General features: G+C 44.9%; 1 long non-coding RNA gene across 1 annotated transcript in view; it reads right to left on the bottom strand.

Annotated features, from left to right (window-relative positions):
* Nucleotides 1–24,151, bottom strand: part of LOC143984370 (uncharacterized) — a 43,403-nt gene extending 19,252 nt beyond the window's left edge. Inside the window, exon 1 of the long non-coding RNA XR_013274813.1 lies at nucleotides 23,984–24,151. This is a non-coding gene — a long non-coding RNA (uncharacterized LOC143984370). The remainder of the gene's footprint in view (nucleotides 1–23,983) is intronic.
* Nucleotides 24,152–24,771: the final 620 nt, after the last annotated feature.

Raw genomic sequence — 24,771 nt, 5'->3', positions numbered from 1 at the left:
CCCTCTTTCTGGGTGCCCCAACAGCAAGAAGCTTGCTATGGGGGCACCCAAGCAGGCACGCTTTTGAGCCATGGCTCTGTGTGTCCATTCACAAACAGAGCCACAGACTTGACTCTGTTCCCTCCGTCTTCTGATTGGCTCACTTCCTGTGATTGACAGCAGTGTGAACCAATGGCTCCTGCCTGCTGCTGCCAAAAGCCAATCAGGAGTGTGAGTTCCCAGATAGCCAAGGCTCTCGTGGACATCGCTGGATCGTGAGGGGGCTTGGGTAAGAATAAGGGGGGGCTGCTGCACACAGAAGGTTGCTGCTGTACCTAGAATGCATGAAGATTAAAAACCTTGTACCTTTACAACCACTTTAACAAAGGATGTGCTGTACTTAGAATGTTGTAGTCAGGAGTAAGAAATGTAAAACACAGTGAGGGGCATTTATCAAAACTGGTACAGTCAGAATCTGGAACGGCTGTGCATGACAACCAACCAGCTTCTATCTTCAGCTTGTTCAGCTTTAAAAATGAAAACTATGAGCTGATTGCAGCTTATGCATGTATTTGCAAATGTGTTCTTAATGCATATTGTTAGACAGGTCAATTCGGTTGTTCGCTGGCTGGTCGGTAAGTTTGAGCTTGGAAATCACTTTATATTTGTTTGACATACGTTGCCCTTCCATTGCTCCTTGCTACAAAGACCAGTTATAGGTGGGGGCAGTGACCACTTTTTTGTACCATGAATATATTGGTCAGGCAACGCACTGACACTCTTGCTGCCCTAGTGCTATGTGCTGGGTGTTCAGTGTGACCCTGTACCTTTAAGGAGGGGTGGCTCCATCCAGGCTCACCTGTTCCCTACCTATCCATTATAAATGCATGTGCTTCCAAGGTGGAGACTTTTAGTAGTTAGGAACTGCATGTTCCATTATTTTTTATGGTAGGAGCGGTAAATACACCGCTCCTACAGCGCTCCAAAGATGCGGGTTGCAGGACATTTTTGACCATCCTGCAAGCGCACCGCTCCAGTGTTAAAGCCCATGGGGCTTTCACACTGGAGAGACAGCAGCGGCTGTTTCAGGGCACTTTGCAGGCGCTATTTTTAGCACTGTAGCGCCTGCAAAGTGCCCCAGTGTGAAAGGGGCCTAACACATATTTTTAGACAGGTCAATTCATTTGGTTGCTGGTTGGTAAGATGCCTGAAGTTGTTAAGTTACTGCCTATAAGTGTATACTTACTGTTCTGTAACTCCTTTGTAATATATACATTATCTCACAAAAGTAAGTACACCCTTCACATTTTTGTAAATATTTTATTATATATATATATATATATATATATATATATCATGTGACAACACTGAAGAAATTGCACTTTGCTACAATGTAAAGTAGTGAGTGTACAATTTGTATAACAGTGTAAATTTGCTGTCCCCTCAAAAAACTCAACACACAGCCATTAGTGTCTAAACAGCTGGCAAAAAAAAATTGGTACTCCCCTAAGTGAAAATGTCCAAATTGGGCCCAATTAGCCATTTTCCCTCCCCGATGTCATGTGACTCGTCGGTGTTACAAGGTCTCAGGTGTGAATGGGGAGCAGGTGTGTTAAATTTGGTGTTATCGCTCTCACTCTCATATTGGTCACTGGAAGTTCAACATGTCACCTCATGGCAAAGAACTCTTTGAGGATCTGAAAAAAAGAATGGTTGCTCTACAAAAGATGGCCTAGGCTATAAGAAGATTGCTAAGACCCTGAAACTGAGCTGCAATGCGGTTGCCAAGACCATACAGCGATTTACCAGGACAGGTTCCACTCAGAACAGGCCTCGCTATGGTCAACCAAAGTAATTGAGTGCATGTTCTGACTGTCTTATCCAGAGGTTGTCTTTGGGAAATAGACATATGAGTGCTGCCAGCATTGCTGCAGAGGTTGAAGTGGCGGGGGGGGGGGGGTTTTAGGGCTCAGACCATACGCCGCACACTGCATCAAATTGGTCTGCATGGCTGTCATCCCAGAAGGAAGCCTCTTCTAAAGATGATGCACAAGAAAGCCTGCAAACAGTTTGCTGAAGACAAGCAGACTAAGGGCATGGATTACTGGAGCCATATCCTGTGGTCTGATGAGACCAAGATAAACTCATTTAGTTTTTATGGTGTCAAGCGTGTGTGGTGGCAACCATGTAAGGAGTACAAAGACAAGTATGTCTTGCCTATAGTCAAGTACAGTGGTGGGAGTGTCATGGTTTGGGGCTGCATGAGTGCTGTCAGCATTATGGAACTACAGTTCATTGAAGGAATGTACTGTTACATGCTGAAGCAGAGCATGATCCCCCTCCCTTTGGAGCTTTGGTTGCAGGGAAGTTTTCCAACATAATGACCCCAAACACATCTCCAAGACAACCATTGCCTTGCTAAAGAAGATGAGGATAAAGGTGATGGACTGGCCAAGCATGTCTCCAGACCTAAACCCTATTGAGCATCTGTGGGGCATCCTCAAACGGAAGGTGGAGGAGCGCAAGGTTTCTAACATCTACCAGCTCCATGACGTTGTCATAGAGGAGTGGAAGAGGACTCCAGTGGCAACCTGTGAAGCTTTGGTGAGCTCCATGCCCAAGAGGGTTAAGGCAGTGCTGGAAAATAATTGTGGCCACACAAAATATTAACACTTTGGGCCCAATTTGCACTTAGGAGTGTACTCACTTTTGTTGTTAGTGGTTTAGACATTAATTGGCTGTGTGTTGAGTGATTTTGAGGGGACAGCAAATTTACACTGTTATACAAGCTGTACACTCACTAACATATATATAATATGTGTATGTATATGTAGCAGCGGGCTCCTAAAGAGCACACACCATGTGTTTTTCAAAATTAAACTTTGCCTAAACTGCCGTTTGGTTTGGGTTTATTTGTCTAAATTTGACATCTGTATCAGTCTGACTGGACTGTGAGATGTTCAGCCTGGCCACAGGGGGCACTGTCTCTTGTGGCAGGTGTAGAACTATGGTCTGGTCAGGCACTTAAGTTACTCTCTCTCTGAGCCAGGTCAGTGGGAGTGGCCCTCTCGCTGTGCCCTCTGGGAGAGGGTATTTAAGATGCGGATGTCACGTGGTTCGGGGTTTCCAGTCCAGTATGATGTGCTGATTACATGGTCCTGGTCCTCCTGACCAGCCCCCAGGAAGGCTATGGCCTGGGGTGCGGATCCACCCGACTTTAACGCCTCGGGCTGGCTAGCCCAAGGCGGGGAAACTAAAGGAGGATTCTGAGGGGGATGTGTGCCGTCTCTGGTTCCGGAGAGACCCAGTGTACTTCGAGCATTCCAGGGGAGGACTCTTTAGAAAACACCACGCACGGGTTGGCTTTCTTAACAAGAGCCTGGAAGGGCTGAAGTTACCGAAAGAATCCAGTCTTGTGGATATCGCCAAGCAGGCTGAAAGATCCAGGTTTCCCACAAGTGTTCTACAGCTTAGTTTCCCCACGTGTTCTGCAACAACGTCTGTGACAAAGACTTTGTTCCTGAGTAAGCACCTTGTTGGCTGCTAGGCCTTGTGAGAGAGGGACTGTCCAACCTGAGTGTTCATCCAGCTGCGAATGGCTATTCTCTGAATGCAGTCAAAGTAAGCCATTTCTTTAATGTTTTTGGACTTTGACATTGAGAGTACCTGAACTTTCCTTTCCAACTTTTGCAAATAAAATCCATTCAACTGGATCTATTGTCAGTCTCAAGTTACTGGGTCATCTACCACATGACATCCTCCTAGACGTGCAACAAGGAGAGCGGAAGGTAACGGTAAGCCCAAAAATAACTAGCAGCTCCTTCGGGGGTTAGTGCTATATATATATATATATATATATATATATATATACATATATATATATATATATATTAGTGGGGGTGTGGAATTTTGCTCTAGGCTTTAAATCGTGCATTTTATTTCATCATTCATTTCATAATTTTTGAATTAAAGTGATGCTGTTCCTGAAGTGTTATTGATCTTTATAGTGTGTTTAGATTACTCATTTTCAATATAATACAATAGAAATAATAATAGTGGAGACCGCACAAACAGAGTTTTCCTATTCTTCTAATTACCTATCCAGATCCTACACTACAATCCTCATATAAAATAACAGCAACAGTTTAATATGTTGGTGTTAACCATGTTGCGTTACACAGTTACGGGTAGATTTTTCTCGTTATAACCTGTATACCCTTTTTTTGCCTGTGGAATGACATTAATGGCAAACAATGTATTAAAAATACAGTCTCTAAGGATCGCTCATTTCCATGGTTACCAGCACTTAACTGCACTGTACCATATCAGTCAACTGTAAATCACCTTATTCAGGAATTCAAACTGCATTCATTACTCATGGGGTAAAACCAGACATTTATTTTTCTGAATAGAAAAGGTGTGTAAACAGCTGGCTGAGGTTTACCTGACATATAAAACTGGAGGAAGAGTGTTTCTTATATAAAAAAAAATGCAAAGCTGCTTTATTTAAAGTATTGTTCTACAAAAGTGGTAAAATGTAATATCAGAAGGACAATTTTGGAAGAAAAAAAGATCAAACAACATTACATGCTCTGCAATTGTATATGTTATATCCATGAAAAATTGCATTGTAATTGCGGGCCTCATGAGAACTGAAAGGGACCCAATGGCATCTTTACCCCTGGGGTAATACCATCAAAGCAAATCTCAATGAGAGTTCTGATTTTATTGATAAAATAACATCCCTGTATTTTCATGGGTTTCCTCTTAGTGCTCTGGAAACTCAATGGGCATAGGGGTTGGGTAATAGGCTTTTGGTCGAATTGGCCCTAAAATGTGTGTTGTGTCTATACTAGATGAATTAATTAGACTGAAAACTCTCTAAAGCTAGCTATAGATGGTTTGAATCTATGACCCGGCCAAGATTCGATCCATGTGTGGGCAGGCTGATTGTGCCCAAGTTAATCAACTTGAGTACAACCAGCATGTCAGCTTTGTCATGCGATTATTGCCAGCGGCTATATCCCCTAGCAATAATTATTACAGGTACTTATATGGCACCAACAATTTACAGTGTTTTACATTTACATCAGTCACTGCCCTCAAGGAGCTTACAATCTAGGGTCCCTAACTCACATTTACACAAACAAATACTAGGGCCAATTTACTTACCAGCATGTCTTTGGAGTTTGGGAGTAAACCAGAGTGCCCTGAGTAAACCCACTCAAGCACAGGGAGAATATGCAAACTCTAGGCAGGTAGTGCCGTGGTTGGGATTTAAACTGACGACCATAGTGCTACCAGGCAGAAGTGCTAACCACTTAGCCACTTTGCTGCCCAACAATCACTGTGTGTTCTACTGCCGAGAGAACACAATAAGTCCATGGAAGGCATTCTCCCATCAACACAGTCAGTGTCTCAAGCGATTCTTTCCTTCAGCTTGTGGATGCAGGAAAATAATTTGATCCATCTATGGCCAGCTTAAGGGTCAGAAACTAATGTGAATTAATAAATATATAAAGAGGTGATGGTCCCCTTGATTGTGGATTGGCAAATATGTTTTGGAGGGCTTTCCTTCAGCTGTGTGAGTAATTTGTGTTTGGCAGCAGGAGGCTCTGCAGGGGTGCAAAAAAGAGTGAACAGTTGATGCTAGTAAGTGAGAATGAGAGAGGCATCCTTGTATAGTTTGCAAATAGAAGAAACCGAGAGACCCATGTGTCCCCCCTTTAGAATGCCTAAAGAAGTGCTTCCAAGGTTCAATGGGAGTTTAGGGCCTAGCCAGTAGTGGGCAAGCTTGCTATGATGCCAAAGGTTCCTTCAGATTCATCATATGTTGAGAAATAGATGAATTGACCACCTATGATGACCATCTTAGTTGTTCTAACAGCTCTAGGAGTGCAGCTTGTAACATGCCTAATTCCAGCAGTGACTGGGTTGTAAATATTGGCTTCTAAAAGAATGTGGGGAGAGTTAAATAAACAGTATTGTAGAAACAGGTACATGAATTTGTCGGAGGTCGGCACTGTAGTCGCAGTGTCCATTCGGCTTCAGTCTTACCTCAATGTGCTACTCCCCCTGGGAGATGGACGGCGGTGATCACCTCCCCCAAGGGAGACTGACGGAGATGACTTACATTATTGAGGCAGAGGAAGGAAAAGCCGGGGCCACTCTGACCGATTCTCCCGGGGAGCACACAGGCAGACATTCTCCTCCTGGCCGAACAGCAACAGGAAGCGTGTCCTGAGACACGATTGGCCAAAGAATACTAAGCCTCTCTGGCCAATAGGGGTGTCCTGATTGGCCAGGAGGAGAATGAGGAAGACAATAGCGAATATTTATTTGCTATTGTCACTCAAGTGGGAGTGCTGGGGGCACAGTACTCTACGCCCAAGCCCACCCTTTTTTGAAGCCTATAAGAGCTATTAAAATGTATTAAAAACAACCTCCACTGGAATCCATGCGTCCGGTGCCCTGCATGTAGATTAGAGGGCCTGAGGCATGGATGGGGGGCTTCATCCCTAATGGATGGGCCGCCACTGCTAAATAGATTAGTAAAGTGATGGGCAGAATCTGACGGAAGTAAATGACCATTAGGTCCGCCTTCCTTTTAAAAGATGGTGCATGGCAGTGGGAGATCCATAGCAGCTATTTAGTCCAATAGCAGCTTTAAAATCCGTCAGAGATCTTAAAGACCCCTGATATCTCAAGAGAGCCTGCTTTAACAATACTATATCACTTAGGGGACTTTTTGTCCCCAATTCAATATAAGTAAAGTTTTAGTGATCTTAGCACCTTTGAGCCCACACTGACCTCACGTGTGTACACACACACACACACACACACACACACACACATACATACTTGCAAACACACCCGTTTCCATACATAGGCACACCCAACTTTTAATACACACCACAGCAAGAGCAATAATTCTAGGCCCATTGTTCAAGGTTATTGCTAAACTAATGACCTATAGGGGTTTTTAAAGCGTCGCCTATGGAAAATAGGTTTGCAATTGTTTTATGGGCATGCATAAATTTAATGGTTGACATGTTGGGTGTCTATTTGCTCCATGCATCCTCATCTTTATTTCACCAAAAATTTAGTAATATTCAGGGCATGTTTGTGCCCTGAAATTAACCGTTATTGCTGTCTGTGCCCCCATTAGGGAGATTTAGCCTCTCTATTCATTGTTTACCACTATTGTAAAAAACAAAACAAACAAACAAAAAACTGGCAGGTGTTATAACCCTCCACCCAAAATTTCACTTAGCTACACTTTAAATGTATTTTTTACTGAAACTTAATACATTATTGCACAAATATCAGGTGACCTAAAACAATGGAACTATCCCTTTTTTATTTTCCAAGGTCTCTGTTTTCAAAAAATATATAATGTTTGGGGATTATAACTAATCTTCAGGCCTAAAAAAAAGTATTCGATCCCCTGCTGATTTTGTACGTTTGCTGACTAACAAAGAAATGATAAGGTTATCATTTTAATGATAGGTTTATTTTAAGTGAGAGATAGAATAACAACAAAAATATCCAGAAAAATGCATTTCAAAAAAGTTATAAATTGATTTGCATTTTAATTAGTAAAATAAGTATTTGACCCCTTTGCAAAACATAACTCAGTACTTGGTGGCAAAACCCTTGTTGGCAATCACAGAGGTCAGACGTTTCTTGTAGTTGGCCACCAGGTTTGCACACATCTCAGGAGTAGGGATGAGGCCGATGTTCATGTCGAACGCTATGGGGAAGCCATAGACATGTCCCCATGTGGCAGAGGGGGAGCGGGGTCACCCAGCAACATCACCGTGTGGCCCCACCCTCAGTTATAAAAGAAATGTCAAAGCGCAGGAGCGTCATACGGCGGGAAGCCTCCCACGGAGGCGCGTTGGTCGCATGTTTTTTTGTTTTGTTTTTTGGTCTGTTGGTGGAGCGTTCTTGGGGACATAGGTAGGATTCCTCCTCCTCCAAACACGGTAAGTTGAGTTGATGCCAAAGAGCTTGATTTTGGTCTCATCTGACCACAACACTTTGACTTGGTTCTCCTCTGAATCATTCAGATGTTCATTAGCAAATTTTGGATGGGCCTGTAAATGTACTTTCTTGTGCAGGAAGACCTTGCTGGCACTGCAGGATTTCAGTCCTTCATGGCATAGTGTGTTACCTGTTTCCTTGGTGACTATGGTACAAGCTGCCTTGAGATCATTGACAAGATTCTCCCGTGTAGTTCTGGGCTGATTCCTCACCGTTCTCATGATCATTGATACTCCAAAAGATGAGATCTCCCCAGACCAAGGGAGATTAACAGTTATTTTGTGTTTCTTCCATTTGTGAATAATCGCACCAACTGTTGTCACCCTCTCACATAGCTGCTTGGTGATGGTCTTGTAGCCCATTCCAGCCATGGTGGAGAGATTGGAATCTGATTGATTGCTTCTGTGGACAGGTGTCTTTTATACAGGTAACAAGCTGAGATTAGGAGCACTCCCTTTAAGAGTGCTCCTAATCTCAGCTCCTTACCTGTATAGAAGACACCTGGTAGCAAGAAATCTTGCTGATTGATAGGGGATCAAATACCTATTTCACTCATTAGCCACTTCAGCCCCGCAAGGTTTCACCTCCCCCCTTAACCACTTTCAGAGCGGACCAATTTGCTGGTCAAAGACCAGACCACTTTTTGCGATTCGGCACTGCGTCGCTTTAACTGACAATTGCGCGGTCGTGCGACGTGGCTCCCAAACAAAATTGACGTCCTTTTTTTCCCACAAATAGAGCTTTCTTTTGGTGGTATTTGATCACCCCTGCGGTTTTTATTTTTTGCGCTATAAACAAAAATAGAGCGACAATTTTGAAAAAAACACATTATTTTTTACTTTTTGTTTTAATAAATATCCCCCAAAAATATATAAAAAAACATTTTTTTCCCTCAGTTTAGGCCGATACGTATTCTTCTACATATTTTTGGTAAAAAAAATCGCAATAAGCGATTATTGATTGGTTTGCGCAAAAGTTATGCCGCGTACACACGAGCGGACTGTATGGCGTACTCAGTCCGTCGAAACACATTTCAGCGGACAATCCGCTCGTGTGTGGGCTTCAGCGGACTTTTTCAGCGTGCAGTCCGGAGTACTAAGTATTTCATTTTTTTCGAAATTCTGTCCGTCGTACTTTGGTTTCAGCGGACAATACGGTCGTCAGTATGCTAGTTCGACGGACTAACAATGGCGCATGCCCAGAAAGGATTTACACGGCGGAAGGGTGCTTTGCTGTGTCTTGGACTTCCTATTTCTAGTCCCGTCGTACGTGCTGTACACGTCATCGCGCAAGCTTTCGATGGACTGTTTGTGCATCCGTGTGTGGTCAAGTCCGTTCAGTGGAAAGTACGACGGATTGTCCGTCGGATTGTATGACGGACTAAGTACGCCATACAATCCGCTCGTGTGTACGCGGCATTATAGCGTTTACAAAATAGGGATAGTTTTATAGCATTTTTATTAATAATTTTTTATTATTTTTTTTTTACTAGTAATGGCGGCGATCAGCGATTTTTATTGTGACTGCGACATTGTGGGGGACCCATCGGACATTTTTGACACATTTTTGGGACCATTGTCATTTATACAGTAATCACTGCTATATAAATGCAGTGATTCCTGTGTAAATGACACTGGCAGTGAAGGGGTTAACCAGTGGGTGGCAGTGTAGGGGTTAAGTGTTCCTAGGGGTGTGTTACTAACTGTGGGGGGGTTGGGCTTTCATTTAGTGAACACTGATCTCTGCTCCAATCACATGGAGCAGAGATCAGGGTCACTAGTTGCTAGGCAGAATGGAGAAATGCTGTTTACAACGGCATTTCTTCATTTGGCCGATCCATGAGACGGTCGCGGGGATGCCCGCGGCGATCGAGTCCGCGGGTCCCGTGACCGGACTCACGGGGGTCCTGACCAGCGCGGGAGCGCGCCGCCGGCGGCGCACTCCCGATGGCAGGGCGGCAAATTTAAAGGGACGTACATGTACGCCCATTTGCCTGCCCGTGCCATTCTGTCGACGTACATCGTCGTGCGCTGGTCGGCAAGTGGTTAATGACCAGGCCATTTTTTGCTATACGGCACTGCATTGCTTTAACTGGCAATTGAGTGGTCGTGCATCGCTGTACCCAAACGGCTATCTTTTGGTGGTATTTGGTCACCTCTACCGTTTTTTTTCTTTTTTGCGCTATCAACTAAAAAAAGACCAGCCATTTTAAAAATAAAACAATATTTTTTACTTTCTGCTATAAAACACATCCAATAAAAAAAAAATCAACAAAATCTAATTTCTTCATGAATTTAGGCCAATATGTATTCTGCTACATATTTTTGGTTAAAAAAAATCCTAAAAAAGGCCACTATAGAACTATAGATTGTAAATGCAATAGCTTCTGCGCAAAACAAAATAAGGGATAGATTTATGGCATTTTCAGTTATTTATTTTTTACTAGTAATGGCGTTCATCAGAGATTTCTTTTTTTTTAGCGGGACTGCGACATTGTGGCAGACAAATTAAACACTAAGTGAGACATTTTGGGGACCAATGACCCTAATACAGTGGTCAGTGCTAAAAAAGAAAATGCACTGTCGCTGTATTCATTTAACAAATGGGCAGGGAAGGGGTTAACACCAGGGGCGATCAAAAGGGTAAGTGTGCTCCTAGAGATTGATTTCTAACTGTGTGGAGGGTGGACTGACTGAAGGAAGAGAGAGATCGGTGTTCCTGATCAGCAGGAACACAGATCTCTCTCTCTCTCTTTCTCTCTCGCTCTCTGAGAAAATGACAGTCTGCCTTGTTTACACAGGCAGACTGCCGTTCTGTCTCTCCAGTCGGTGGGTCTCAATGACCATCGCGGCCGCTGGACCCGCTGAATGGCTCTCGCTATGTCCAATCACAGAGGCAGTGGGTTGCTGGCGGCACGGGTGTGCGCTCCAGACCCAGAAGAGGAAACAGCGTACAGGTGTTGTTTCGCACAGCCGGGCCGCCCTGCCGCAGTAAATATGTGGTGGGCGGTCCGGAAGCAGTTAAAATGCAAATAAATTTTTACTTTTTTTGAAATGCGTTTTTCTGGACATTTTTGTTTTTATTCTGTCTCTCGCTGTTAAAATAAACCTGCTATTCAAATTATAAACTGATCATGTCAGTGGGCGAACATACAAAATCAGCGGGGGAGCAAATACTTTTTTTCCCCTCAGGCCGCGTACACACGGGCGGACTGTTCGCCCAACCTTGTTCGGCAAACAGTTTCATCAAACAGTCCGCTCAAAATTTGCATGAGCGGACTTGCCCACACACGAGCGGACTGTTTGACGAACAAGGTTGGGCAAACAGTTCGCTCAACTTTTGAAATGAACGGACTCGCCCACGTAAGGCGGAGGCAAATCCGCCCATTTCGAGCGCGTGTACAGGTAGGCGGGGCCCGCGAAGGAGACGTCGCGGGCTCCGCCGCCTGGAATGGGCTTAAAGGGGAACCCCAACGCCGAAAAAAATCGGCGTGGGGGTTCCCCCCAAGTCCACACCAGACCCTTGTCCGAGCACGCTACCCGGCCGGCCAGGAAAGGGGGGCGAGCGAGCGCGCCCCCCCCTCCTGAGCCGTACCAGGCCGCGTGCCCTCAACATGGGGGGTGCCTTGGGGAAGGGGGGGCCGCGCGGCCCCCCCACCCCAAAGCACCTTGTCCCCATGTTGATGAGGACAAGGGCCTCTTCCCGACAACCCTGGCCGTTGGTTGTCGGGGTCTGCGGGCGGGGGGCTTATCGGAATCCGGGAGCCCCCTTTAAGAAGGGGGCCCCCGGATACCGGCCCCCCACCCTATGTGAATGAGTATGGGGTACAATGTACCCCTACCCATTCACCTGTAAACTAAAGTACAATAAAAAACACAACACAGAGAAAAAATATTTTATTGCACAGCTCCGGGGGTCTTCGGGGGTCTTCTCGCCGGACTCCTCCGCTATGTGTGTGTAGCTCTTTTGCTAGCGGAGGAGTCCGGCTTTCTTCCTCCCCGCCGCCGGCCTCTTCTCCCGACTTCGGGGGTCTTGTCCCCCTCTTCGGTTCTTCTGCCGGGCCACCGCGCCTGGTCCGGTGGCCCGGTCTTCTGTCGCCGTCTTCCGTTCTTCTGTCGCCGCCTTCGGTTCTTCTGCCGGGCCACCGCGCCTTCTTCTAGCTCTTTTACAGGCGGTGGCCCGGTCTTCTGTCGCCGCTGTCGTCGCCGCCGCCGCCGCCGCCTTCCGTTCTTGTTCTTCTTCTTGTTCTTCTTCTTCTTCTCCTGGAGATGTTGACTCGACGATCTCTCCGGCCGGAATGCCAGGGACACGCTCCGCTGCCACTTATATAGTGACAATGGGGCGGTGTCACATGGTATATGTCACATGGGTTGGTCACATGGGTTGATGTCACATGGGGACTATGACATCGTAAGGGGGCGGGGTCACCATGTGACCAACCCATGTGACATATACCATGTGACACCGCCCCATTGTCACTATATAAGTGACCGCACAGCGCGGCTCTGGCATTCCGGCCGGAGAGATCGTCGAGTCAACATCTCCAGGAGAAGAAGAAGAAGAACAAGAAGAAGAACAAGAACGGAAGGCGGCGGCGGCGGCGGCGGCGGCGACGACAGCGGCGACAGAAGACCGGGCCACCGCCTGTAAAAGAGCTAGAAGAAGGCGCGGTGGCCCGGCAGAAGAACCGAAGGCGGCGACAGAAGAACGGAAGACGGCGACAGAAGACCGGGCCACCGGACCAGGCGCGGTGGCCCGGCAGAAGAACCGAAGAGGGGGACAAGACCCCCGAAGTCGGGAGAAGAGGCCGGCGGCGGGGAGGAAGAAAGCCGGACTCCTCCGCTAGCAAAAGAGCTACACACACATAGCGGAGGAGTCCGGCGAGAAGACCCCCGAAGACCCCCGGAGCTGTGCAATAAAATATTTTTTCTCTGTGTTGTGTTTTTTATTGTACTTTAGTTTACAGGTGAATGGGTAGGGGTACATTGTACCCCATACTCATTCACATAGGGTGGGGGGCCGGTATCCGGGGGCCCCCTTCTTAAAGGGGGCTCCCGGATTCCGATAAGCCCCCCGCCCGCAGACCCCGACAACCAACGGCCAGGGTTGTCGGGAAGAGGCCCTTGTCCTCATCAACATGGGGACAAGGTGCTTTGGGGTGGGGGGGCCGCGCGGCCCCCCCTTCCCCAAGGCACCCCCCATGTTGAGGGCACGCGGCCTGGTACGGCTCAGGAGGGGGGGGCGCGCTCGCTCGCCCCCCTTTCCTGGCCGGCCGGGTAGCGTGCTCGGACAAGGGTCTGGTGTGGACTTGGGGGAACCCCCACGCCGATTTTTTTCGGCGTTGGGGTTCCCCTTTAAGCCCATTCCAGGCGGCGGAGCCCGCGACGTCTCCTTCGCGGGCCCCGCCTACCTGTACACGTGCTCGAAATGGGCGGACTTTCCGAGCGGGAACAGTCCGCTCATTTCGAAAGTACAGCGGACAAGCCCACACACGGGCGGACTGTCCGCTCAAACACAGTTTCAGCGGACAGTTTTTCGGAATTTCCGAAAGACTTTGTCCGTCCAACTGTCCGCTGAAACTGTCCGCTGAAAGCCCACACACGAGCGGACTGTCCGCCCAAACACTGTTCAGCGGACAAGGTTGGGCGAACAGTCCGCCCGTGTGTACGCGGCCTCACTGTAGTAGCTGTTTAGCCAGATGTTTGCATAGGGATGACTAAATTCTGCTTGTTAGTACCAGAGCAAACCACGGTTTTACAGTTTGTCCTCTGGCTATGATGGAAACTGCAATCTGATAACAGCTATAGAACAGCTGTTTTTCTGTAAGGGAAGACAACTGCACTGCCTTACAAGTCCCCGGAAGCAAAGCAGTGACTGCCCCCCTCCACACAAAGCGCCTTCCTCCACCCAGCTATGCTATGCTTGCCTTCCCCTATGAGTCACCTCCTTCCAGTAAAGCTTGGCATCCCTCCAGTCTCTGCTCATGACCCTTCTGGATAACTTTCATTACTTCTGCCCGCACGCACGGAATGTTTTTAGCTACTGTACTGTACTTTACAAAAGCAAACACGTCAATCAGCTTTTTATAAATATTAAAAAAGAACACATTTGTGTATTTTTAGTGAGCACATATTTGGAGTTGTTATTGCACTGTTATTTTATTAAGGGGTCATGCACAATTAGAACCATACACCGCTCAGAACCAGGAGTTTCCATCTGCAGTAACAGTGGGCATGGCTTAAAGGGGTATCGGTAACTAAAATCCAAGCTTGTGCCGCTGTGGGTCAAGAAAATGTAAATTGGAGAATTAGAGGGTCTGGATGTGTACAGGGGTTAGGATTAAAAAAAAAAAAAAAAAAAAAACAGTTTAATATTATTGCCTCAAAAGTCCTAATTCACACATTATTAAAACAAATCTACAAATTGTTTTTATCATCCGATTATTTTATACCCGCAAACCACTGATCCATTGGCGGAGCTGCCAGGGTCGCACTTGCGACTGGGCCCTGGTGTTCCGCCACTGTGAAGGGGGGGCCCACTGAAGTCTCCTTTAGTTACGTTCGGGTCGGGACAATCGCTGCACACGCAACACAGTGGACCCCCCCCCCACAGTATCTCTGTTGGGTCCACCCATTCAATTTGCAGCAGCAGGCAGATGATGGGGCATCTGTCGGGGAGCAGAAACCAAGTCACCTGACCCTGTACTGTAAAGAGGGAGGAGCTGGAGCAGATCGCAGTGTGTGAGAAGAAGCATCTCCTAATAGGTGTCAGTGGAGCAGAGAGAGCGGAGAGCTGAAGAGCATTGCAGGGGGAACCGTGTGAACACTGGCAACAATTAAATGTCACTGATCCTGGCACCCAGCGCTGCCTCTGAATCCAATCCTCACCACCACAGCTGCTACTGATCACACTCCCCCTCAGTACTGCCACTGATCCCATTCCACCACCAGCACTGCCACTCCTCTCACCCCCCCCCCCCCAAGCACTGCCCCTCATCGCATCACCCCAAGCACTGCCACTCATCTCACCCCCCCAGCACTGCCACTGATCACACACTTCCAGCACTGGTACTGATCACACCCCCCAGCACTGCCACTCGTCCCATCCCCCCACCAGCACTGCCACAACCCACAATAATTATATTTACATAATTGCATATTTAAGGGCTAACTCCACCTTTTACACCATGTAATACACCTGTATTTAGGGGGTAACCAGTAACATGGTGCAACAGTGACCCCTCACCCACAAAGCTCCCACCACTCGGGTGTGCAATGCCTTTAGCCCACTATCGTCTGAATTTGGGACAGTGGAGTGTAGAACTAAATTTATTCCTGTGATACCCTGGAGAAGTAGGGCCAAGAAAGCTTTGGAAATACTTCTCCTATAACATATATAGCCAGCTTTTAAAGTGGTTGTAACCCTAAAAAAAAAAAAAATAATAATAATAATGATCCTGTTCCTTTAAAGCATGTTAAACCGCATAGTGTTTGTGCAATGTCATTTTTCCTTTTCTAAACTGTAAAAAAACTGTTTGATCCTGACAGTTCCTGTGTCCCCCTGTGTGTCCTGACCACGGTAATCATGGCTGCTGTGTCCTGATTACCGTGGTCAGTTTACGTGCCTCTGTCATTCCACAGCTCTCCTCTCTCCCCCTCCCTCCCCCTCCCTCCCTGCCTGTCAGCTCCTGTGTGAGCCGTCTCTCCCCTCCCCTTCTATCGCTGTTCCGAGTGGCAGTAAAGTTACTGCTGAAAATTGCTGCCAGCCCCCCTCTGTTAGGACAAAATGTACTATACAGTGTATGCGCTTTTTTAAAATTCTTCTAAATGCCTTATTTCACTTTGCGGATCTGCGGTCACATGACCGCCCGGCAGATATCAGAGGGAGATCTCAGCCCCTCTCTCTGTAGTACATACATCGGAGAAAGAAAGCGGCGGGTCATGTGACTGCTGATCGGTGAGTTGAAATAAGGCATTTAGAAGAAGAATTTTTAAAAAGCACATACACTGTTTAGTACATTTTGTCCTAGCAGAGGGACTGGCAGTGAATGTGAGCACTGCCTTTACAACCACTTTAAAACTTTGCTGAGCGTTTGTAAAAAAAAAAAAAAAAAAAAAAAAATACATCCAAGTGATATATTAATTTATTAATGTGGATTTTTGCTGCATTTAGCCACCACAAACCAAAAACACTATTTAATTAATTTTTAATATTCAACACCCCCATCCATCCATGTCTCCATGCTTTATTTTGTTGAGAAATCACTTTGAAAAACACCCCTTAGCATTTCTGGCAGTGGACATCCTGAGTAAGGGCATATGATTCATGTAGCATTTACTTCCTGGTATCCATCTGCCTTTAGCTCAGGCGTGCATGTAGGAGAGTGTGCTTATCTAAGAAAACCCCTCCTCCTCTCATTTCCATCTGAACACTCCTGGGATGTATGACATAATTTGCTTAGGCAAGAAACCAGGAAGTAACTAAAGAAATGTAAAAAAAAAAAAAAAAAAGTTTATGTTTATGCTATTGGCTACTAGCTTCTACGTAGCCCTGTCATACGCAACAAACTTCACCGCGTTTCGAACGATTGGATTGTCCAACAACTTTGTCCAACCATGTGTATGCAAGACAAGTTTGGCACAAAACCTGTCGGAAAAAATCTGACGGATTTTGTTGTCGGAATGTCCGGCCGTGTGTACAAGGCATTACAAAGACTGTTGAATGGTCACATCCTAAAAGATGTAGACATGCTCTCAGAACTACATCGTTTCCTACACACTGTCAATACACAAAAAAAGTTTAAAATGAGTAAATTTGATATACCAGTACTTTTTCTATCTATTTACAAATGCTAGCAGAAGGAGGATTAAAAATAATCAGTGTTGATTGGGAGAGTGGTATTCCACTTTAATATATTAAGAAATATAACAGTTTCTATATTCAACTGCTTTGTGTATTGTGTGATTTTTGGAATCTCCCTTTTCTGTGTTTGTTTCTATCTCCCTTTCAGTTTCTTGCTGGTAAAATAATTTGCTACACTATTGCCCCCTGCTGGCGACCTACTTTCCCTAATGACTATTTCGGGATGTTGAGCGGTATCACGTGATAAGCTTTTTCCATCTGCTTAGCCTTAGTCAAAGACAAACTATGTTCAGTGTCTGACTGCATCATGGATGGGAAATTCCATAAACACGTTGCAGTCTAGGAACTGCTGCGTCTCTTCAGCTCAGATACTTCTTTCAAACTATTCCTGACTCTCTACCAAGAGAATGTACAACCGATGACAGGTTTACAGATTTAAATCTACATTTATTTATTTTTTAAACAATTTTTATTATGATTATGTAATTAAAATAAAACGTATACAATCTTAATACAGCACAATATTGATACAGAAAGTTGACAATAAACAATCAACCTGAGAAGAAGAAACAAGCTATAGCCTCAGAGCATTGTTAACACTACATTTCTGGATGTGAATCTGATAAGGCAATGTTAGTTCTTTATAGTGATCCTCACACTAGGACACCCCAACTGGGATCTCGCTGTGTCTTCATATGAGTTAAAGGGGTTGTAAAGGTAAATGTTTTTTCACCTTAATGCATTCTATGCATTAAGGTGAAAAAACATCTCACACTGCTGGCGCCCCCAGTCCCCCCGTTTTACTTACCTGACCCCTCGAAAATCCCGCGCTCGCCCCCGCCGTCCTCTTCGCCGCTCAGCCTGGCCACTGATTGGCTGGAGTGGATGGATTGAAAGCAGCGCAGCCATTGGCTCGCGCTGCTGTCAATCACATCCAATGACGCAGCGCGCCGGAGGGCGGGGCCTTGTGATACAGCGAGCGGCTATAGCCGCCGGCTGTATCACGGGAGCGCGCCCGCAGTGCTTTTCACCAATGCGAGGGAGCTCGCATTAACGTGAGAAGCACCTGCGGGAGGAAGCAGAGACAGCCGCCGAGGGACCCCAGAAGAGCAGGTTCGGGGCCACTCTGTGCAAAACGAGCTGCACAGTGGAGGTAAGTATGACATGTTTGTTATTTAAAAAAAATAAAAAATTTTACTTTACAACCCCTTTAATTAAGAACTAGAAAGGTACATCTCTTCTGAGTATAGGGACATCAGAAGATAAGAGAGAGATGAGCTATAGAAAGAACCAACATTGAAAGGAATGAAATACATCATCCAAACAAGGAGCAAAGAAGAAAAAATAAATAAAAAATAAATAAAAATAATATATATATATATATATATATATATATATATATATATATATATATATACACATATATACACACACATATATATATATATATATATATATATATATATATATATATATATATATATATATATATATATATATATATATATATATATATATATATAAACTTAGTATAAAAGTAGTACATCCCAAGACTGGGTCTAGGTTGGAGTATTGTGGGTATAAAAGTGGGTTAGGTCCCATAGAGAGGGGTGTAATCGTATCCATAAGTCTTAGACCAAGGCGAGTAACTAATAGATGTGTTCAAGTCTCCCAGGTCCCGCCCAGGAGAAATGTTTTTATGAGTCATAAAATCTGATGAGTAGTGAATGAGTAGCTAAGTGGTAACCTTCTACCTAAGGGAATGGTAAGTTATGATATAATTGTACAGTATTTCCAATGATGTTAATATAGTGCAGCAGGAAGGTATGTGAGGGCTAAGTCGTCAAGGTAAAATTGTGAGAAGGGGGGGTCGCCTATACATTATCAGTAAGTGATCAACCTCTTGCCTGATAAGGGGATGTTAGTATCTATACTTTAAAGTAATTGTGGTATTCCACTGTGGTTAGGAAATGAGTCCAGCAGGACCACGTCTGTATGTATTTAGAATATGTCTCTTTCGTTTGATGGATCAATTCTTCCATTTCAGCAATGCGTTTAATGCGGTTAAAACACTCTAATATGTTCGGTGGATCTGATGAGCGCCATTTGCGTGGTATACACATGTTAGCGGCCGAGATTAAATGCATAGTCAAGGAGTGGAGATACTTGTGCTGTGGCTTAGGAGAATAATGGAGTAGGAATTGCTCTGGTGTAAAAGGAAGTTGATACGTAGTGATTTTTTGTATTAGGGTATGCACCTCGGACCAGAAGGGTTGCAATTTAGTACAAGACCACCAGATGTGGATTAATAAACCTATCTCTGTTCCACATCTCCAACATAGTTGGGGAATTTGCGATCGCACGCGATGTAGTATTTGTGGTGTCCTGTACCATCTGGATATTAATTTGTATGCAGTTTCCTGTGTCGAAACGTTCTGTGAGCCCTTGTGAGCGACCCTATAGATTTCTTCCCATTCTTTGTCCGAGAGGCAGAAACCTAAAGCCCCATACACACGAGAGGACTTATGTCCGACAGACTTCCGAAGGAGTTCTGCCGGAGTTCCGACAGAGTTCTGACGGACTTTTCGACTGAGCGGACTTGGCCACACACAATCACACTAAACTCCGACGGATTCGAACGTGATGACGTACGACTGGACTCGAATAAGGAAGTTAATAGCCAGTAGCCAATAGCTGCCCTAGCGTCGGTTTTAGTCCGTCGGAATAGCATACACACGAGCGAATTTTTCGAAGGGACCGGGTCCGGCGGAGTTCCGTCGGAAAAATTTGAAGCATGTTCCATATTCTAAAGTCCGTCAGACTTTGGTGAATCAAAAGTCCGTTGCAGCCCACACACGATCGAATAGTCTGACGGAATCAGTCCGTCGGACTTTGGATGTTGAAAAGTCCGCTCGTGTGTATGCGGCATAAGTCTTTATTCCAATATTTAGCGGACCAATGATCAGATATGTGGGTGGAAGAGAACAATAGAGAGTAAGTGAAAGATATAAGGTGTTTTTGGGGTTCTGTTTTCAAGCACATGTCTTCAAAAGGAGTAACAGGTCTTGTCCAATCTGAAACCCTTCCCTCCGTGTCTAAAAAGTGTCTAATTTGTAGGTATGACCAAAAGGGGAGAGATTGTGGGTGTAATATATTTTTTAGGTCAGTATATGATATGTATTTGCCGTTTTGGAATAATTGAGGAACCCGTAGTGGAAAGTGGGTAATATTTTGTGTCATTAGGGAAGTATGCATTCCTGGTGGAAATGCTGGGTTCAGTCTAAGTGGGGTTAGGGGGCCTATGACTGAGGATAATTTATGTTTAGAGCACGCCTTTTGGCAAGAGAGTAGAGTGGGGCCAATGAGAGGGTGAGTTTTGAATTTGGGCGGTAAATGGCGCACCTGTATCCACGGAGATTGGGCGATAGGGGTATGTGAAAAGGAATTTTCTAGTTGCACCCAATCCTTGATGTCGGAATGGATATTCCAGTCAATGACTCTGGATAAGTGGCATGCTTGCTGATATTTCCCAATATCCGGCAATCCTATTCCCCCCTGGTGTTTTGGGGAAGTAAGTCTAGAGTAAGATAGTCGGGGACGTATTTTGCCCCAAATGAATCTCGTTACTATTCTTCTATATGTGGTTAAAAAGGAGGGGGGAAGTTTGATTGGAATGGTTTGGAGGATATAAAGTAACGGTGGTAGGACATTCATTTTAACTATCGCCACCCTTCCAAACCAAGAAAAGATACCTGCTGACCATTTCTCAAGATCTTTCGTAATTGAAGATAAAATTGGTTGGTAATTTTCTGCATACAGGTCAGAAAGGGAGGTGGTGAGCTTTATACCTAAATAGGTTAAGGTCCGGGAGGCCCAAGTGAAAGAGAAATTGAGTTGACAATGTTGGTATTGAGCCACTGGAAGCAAGATATTTAAGGCTGTGGATTTGGTAAAATTGATTTGCAAGTTAGACAGGTATTTGAATTGTTCGAGTGTGCTAAGGAGGTTTGGGATTGTTGTGATTGGTTCGGAAAGAAACAGGAGGATATCATCGGCAAAAGCGGCCGTTTTATAAGTGCGATCCTTCAGTTGGATGCCTTTGATATCTACATTTTCTCTAATGCAATTCAGTAAAGGTTCCATTGTTAAAATATAGATTAAGGGGGATAAGGGGCATCCTTGACGGGTCCCATTTGTGATGGAGAAGGCGTTTGATAGGTGGCCATTAACCCTAACTCTTGCAGTAGGAGTGGAATATAGTGTAAAAATGTAGTGAATCATACGTGGAGGAAGACCGATGGTTTGTAAAACTTTCGTCATGTAATCCCAGGCCACTCTATCAAACGCCTTCTCAGTATCCAATGATAGGAAAAAACCGGGTTGTTTATTTTTTTGGATCCAATATTGAATGTTAATGGCTTTGAGAGTGTTATCCCTTGCCTCTCGGCCGGGGACGAAACCCACCTGATCTAGGTGGATCAATGAAGGGAAAAGAGGGAGCAAGCAATTGGCCAGAATTTTTGCGTACCATTTGAGGTCAACATTTAATAGAGAGATGGGCCTATAATTGGTAGAGAGTTGAGGGTCCTTTCCGGGTTTAGGGATGACTGTTATATGGGCCGGTAAAAGGTCCCGAGGGGGGTCTTGAGGTGTATCATATACGTTAAATGTCGATAAGAATCTGGGAGCTAAGGTGTTCAGGAAGCATTTATAATAGCCTACAGTGAGGCCATCTGGCCCTGGACTTTTACCTCTTTTAAGCATACTCAGAGCATGAGTTGCCTCCTCTAACGTGATGGGCATATCTAAATCATGGAAAACAGAGTTTGAGATAGGCGTTGGGCTATATCGTTGTAGAAATTCTGAAATCAGCTCTGTCTAAGGTTGAAGGTGGAGAGATAGAGGAGGAAAGGTTATAAAGTTGAGAATAGTAAGCCCTAAAGTGTTTGGCTATAGCAGGCGACTCGTGGATGCTGTTGCCCCTGTTATCTTTGAGAGAGTGTATCGTAGTGCTAGCTCTTCTGGCTTGTAGAGCTTTTGCTAGCAACTTCCCGGCTTTGTTGCCAAACTCATAATAGCGTTTTTTGGACAAAATATATTTGAGTCTGGTCTGTTTGCCTAATAGCTCTAATAATTCTTGTCTAGCAGAAGTTAAAAGGGTCAAAGTATTAAGTACTAACGTACGTTTGTGTGTACCTTCCAGTGTACAAAAACGCAGGGTGAGTGCTTTAATGTGGTCCCGCGTGAGCTTTCGCCGTTTAGCCGCGGCCGAAATGAAAATGCCCCGGATAACACATTTGTGTGCTTCCCATGAGATGGGACGAGAGGTAGATATCTCGTCATTTTCTGCAAAAAATTTTTTTAGACTGAGCTCTACTTCTGTTACAACGGTGGGATCTGTAAGTAAAGCAGGGTCTAATGTCCATGTACGAGTTGGGGGGGAAGTTTGAGAAAGTAGAAAAGTCATAGAGATAGGATGGTGGTCGGAAAGATACATGGGGTCAATTGAAGCCTTGTGGAGGGACGGGAGATCTTCCTGGGAGATAAATATATAATCAATTCTTGAATATTTACTATGTGGTGGGGAATAAAAGGTGTAGTCTTTACAATCTGGATGTAATGTTCGCCATGTATCATGTAAGAGCAGGGTCTGGAGTTCCTTTTTAATCGCTTTCAGCGCTGAGAATGGGATGGAGGCAGAGCCAGTGGACATATCCAAGAGTGGATTAAGAGGAATGTTAAAATCACCCCCTAGGATTAAGGTACCTTCTTGAAAATCGGTCAAAAGAGACGTTATCTGTCTGAAAAAAGGTACTTGGCCTTTATTCGGGGCATATATGTTCGCAAGGGTGATTTTCTTTCCCTTACATGTACCTTTTATAAAAAGGAATCTACCGAGATTATCTGTCTTAGTGTCTGTGATTATAATAGGACAAGATTTTCTAATTAAAATAGAAACACCTTTTGTTTTGGAATCTTTAGAGGTAGAGTGGTACGAAATAGGGTAATGCAAGTTGTGAAGGTTAGGGGTAGAACCCTCTCGAAAGTGCGTCTCTTGGAGGTAAATAATATCAGCCTGATTCTGTTTCATGGTAGAGAGAAGTTGCAACCTTTTTTCCGGTACATTTAGCCCTTTGACGTTTAAGGAAATCAGCTTGATATGAACCGAGGAAGACTGGGCGGTTTTAGAGGTCATTATGATCTATAGAGTGTGGGAGTTACGGGAGACCGGTATGAGTCTTTTTCACTAATTAGAAAAAGTGAGGAGAAATTACTTAGGAGGAAGGATATGTCTTATGTCTTATGTAAGGGACCTGAACCCGATCCTGGGATGTATCGTAGCTTAATAAAAAAATAAAAATAAATAAAAAAGGAGTAGCACCAGATGATAGCGGGAAGAGTAGGTAAATGAAAAGATTCCGGCGACAGGTGAGAACCTGCTCACCTGTGACAAAGACGTATCAGTATAGCCGGAGTGAGTCAGTGGTATTAGCTAGAGAGAAATTATTCGGATAAGGCACCTTTCTGAGACCACTGTGTGGTTAGTGGGAAGCCTAGGGAGAAGAATCTGTTGTGAAGAGGGATGACTAAAAATCAGTAGTCATAGTCGAACCAAAGGAACTACAGCCATTGTAGACAACATGTGTAGTAAGCAGAGATGTAAGCGTTATAGGGGGGCGGAGGTCTGCCTCCACAGTATTGGAGGGGATGGAGGCATATACGGGGTGGAAAGCAAAGAGTATCTATACCTAATGAGAGTGACAGTCTCAGATGAATGAGGTAGGAATAAAAACTACTTGGGGAGGTTTATGAGTAATGTGTCTGTATGATATGAACTCTGGCATAATGTGATAAATGGACAATCAACCATGAAACCTTACTTGAGAAGGGAGCATATGTTGCCTGCTCAACTCGACTTTAAAACTAAACAAAAACCTCTATAGATATTTGCGTCGTAGCCACGATAACTAGAGGCTGTTAAATGCCTCATAAAAAAGATACCGTCAGAAGTGAACTCTCTGAGATACCTTGATCTCAGGTAAACCAAGTATTATCTAATAACATCTGGGTAGTAATAAGAGATGCCAGAACTTACCCAACAGAGATGAGGGTCAGGGTGGTAAATAATAACTGCAATTCGGGTTGCAGGTGTAGGGCATACCAACGGCTAAAGGGTGGCTATGTTAAGCCAATTTGGTGGTAAGATCCTAATAGTAAAAAGGAAAGAAAAGGCTTGGGTAAAGTTCTCTGTCCACGGAAAGGCAAACCAATAGTGGAGATAATACATTTGCGAGGGGTAAAGTACACATAAGGAGCCGACTGGAAATTCCTTATGGTGACGCCATACATCTGCAACACCCTTAACATATAGGACTATGGGTAACTAGTCTGGTAAATATTAAACAATTAGCCGAGCCCTGATACCGGCTATGAAGCAGAAAAAAAAAAAACAGTCCTTTCTCGAGATGTCTGGCCAAACTGGACTCTTCTGACAACGGTACATCCGCAGAGGTGTTCCATTCAAGTGGGTCATCATAGTGGACGAATAGCATCCTAAAAGTGGTAAGGAGTCTCGTGAAAACTGTCCAGGGCAGGATGGAGTTGCTCCTCATATGAAAGAGGAAGCGTATAGTCTGGCAGTACTAGAGAGTCAGTGAAAATATAGATGAATATGCTGTACGTAGAGCAGGGCAGAAAGTAAGTAAGGCCCTTAAAGAGGTTTTATAAGTGGTTCCCAGCATCTGGTTAATGTCAAGTTAGCGATCCCTGCGGGCACGTTGCGGCCACGGTGCAGCAGTCGAACTATGCATAGTGGTTTGTGGACCATGCTGCAGACCCGTTCTGGTAATAGAAGGAGAGCGTTGACGCCTAAATGGGGTAGTT

This window comes from Lithobates pipiens, unplaced genomic scaffold, assembly GCF_037356315.1.
Source record: "Lithobates pipiens isolate NorthernLeopardFrog02 unplaced genomic scaffold, aLitPip1_a1.2 Scaffold_16, whole genome shotgun sequence".
NCBI lineage: Eukaryota > Metazoa > Chordata > Amphibia > Anura > Ranidae > Lithobates > Lithobates pipiens.
The sequence above is the reverse complement of the archived record's forward strand: the minus strand, read 5'-3'. Positions and strand labels throughout refer to the sequence as shown.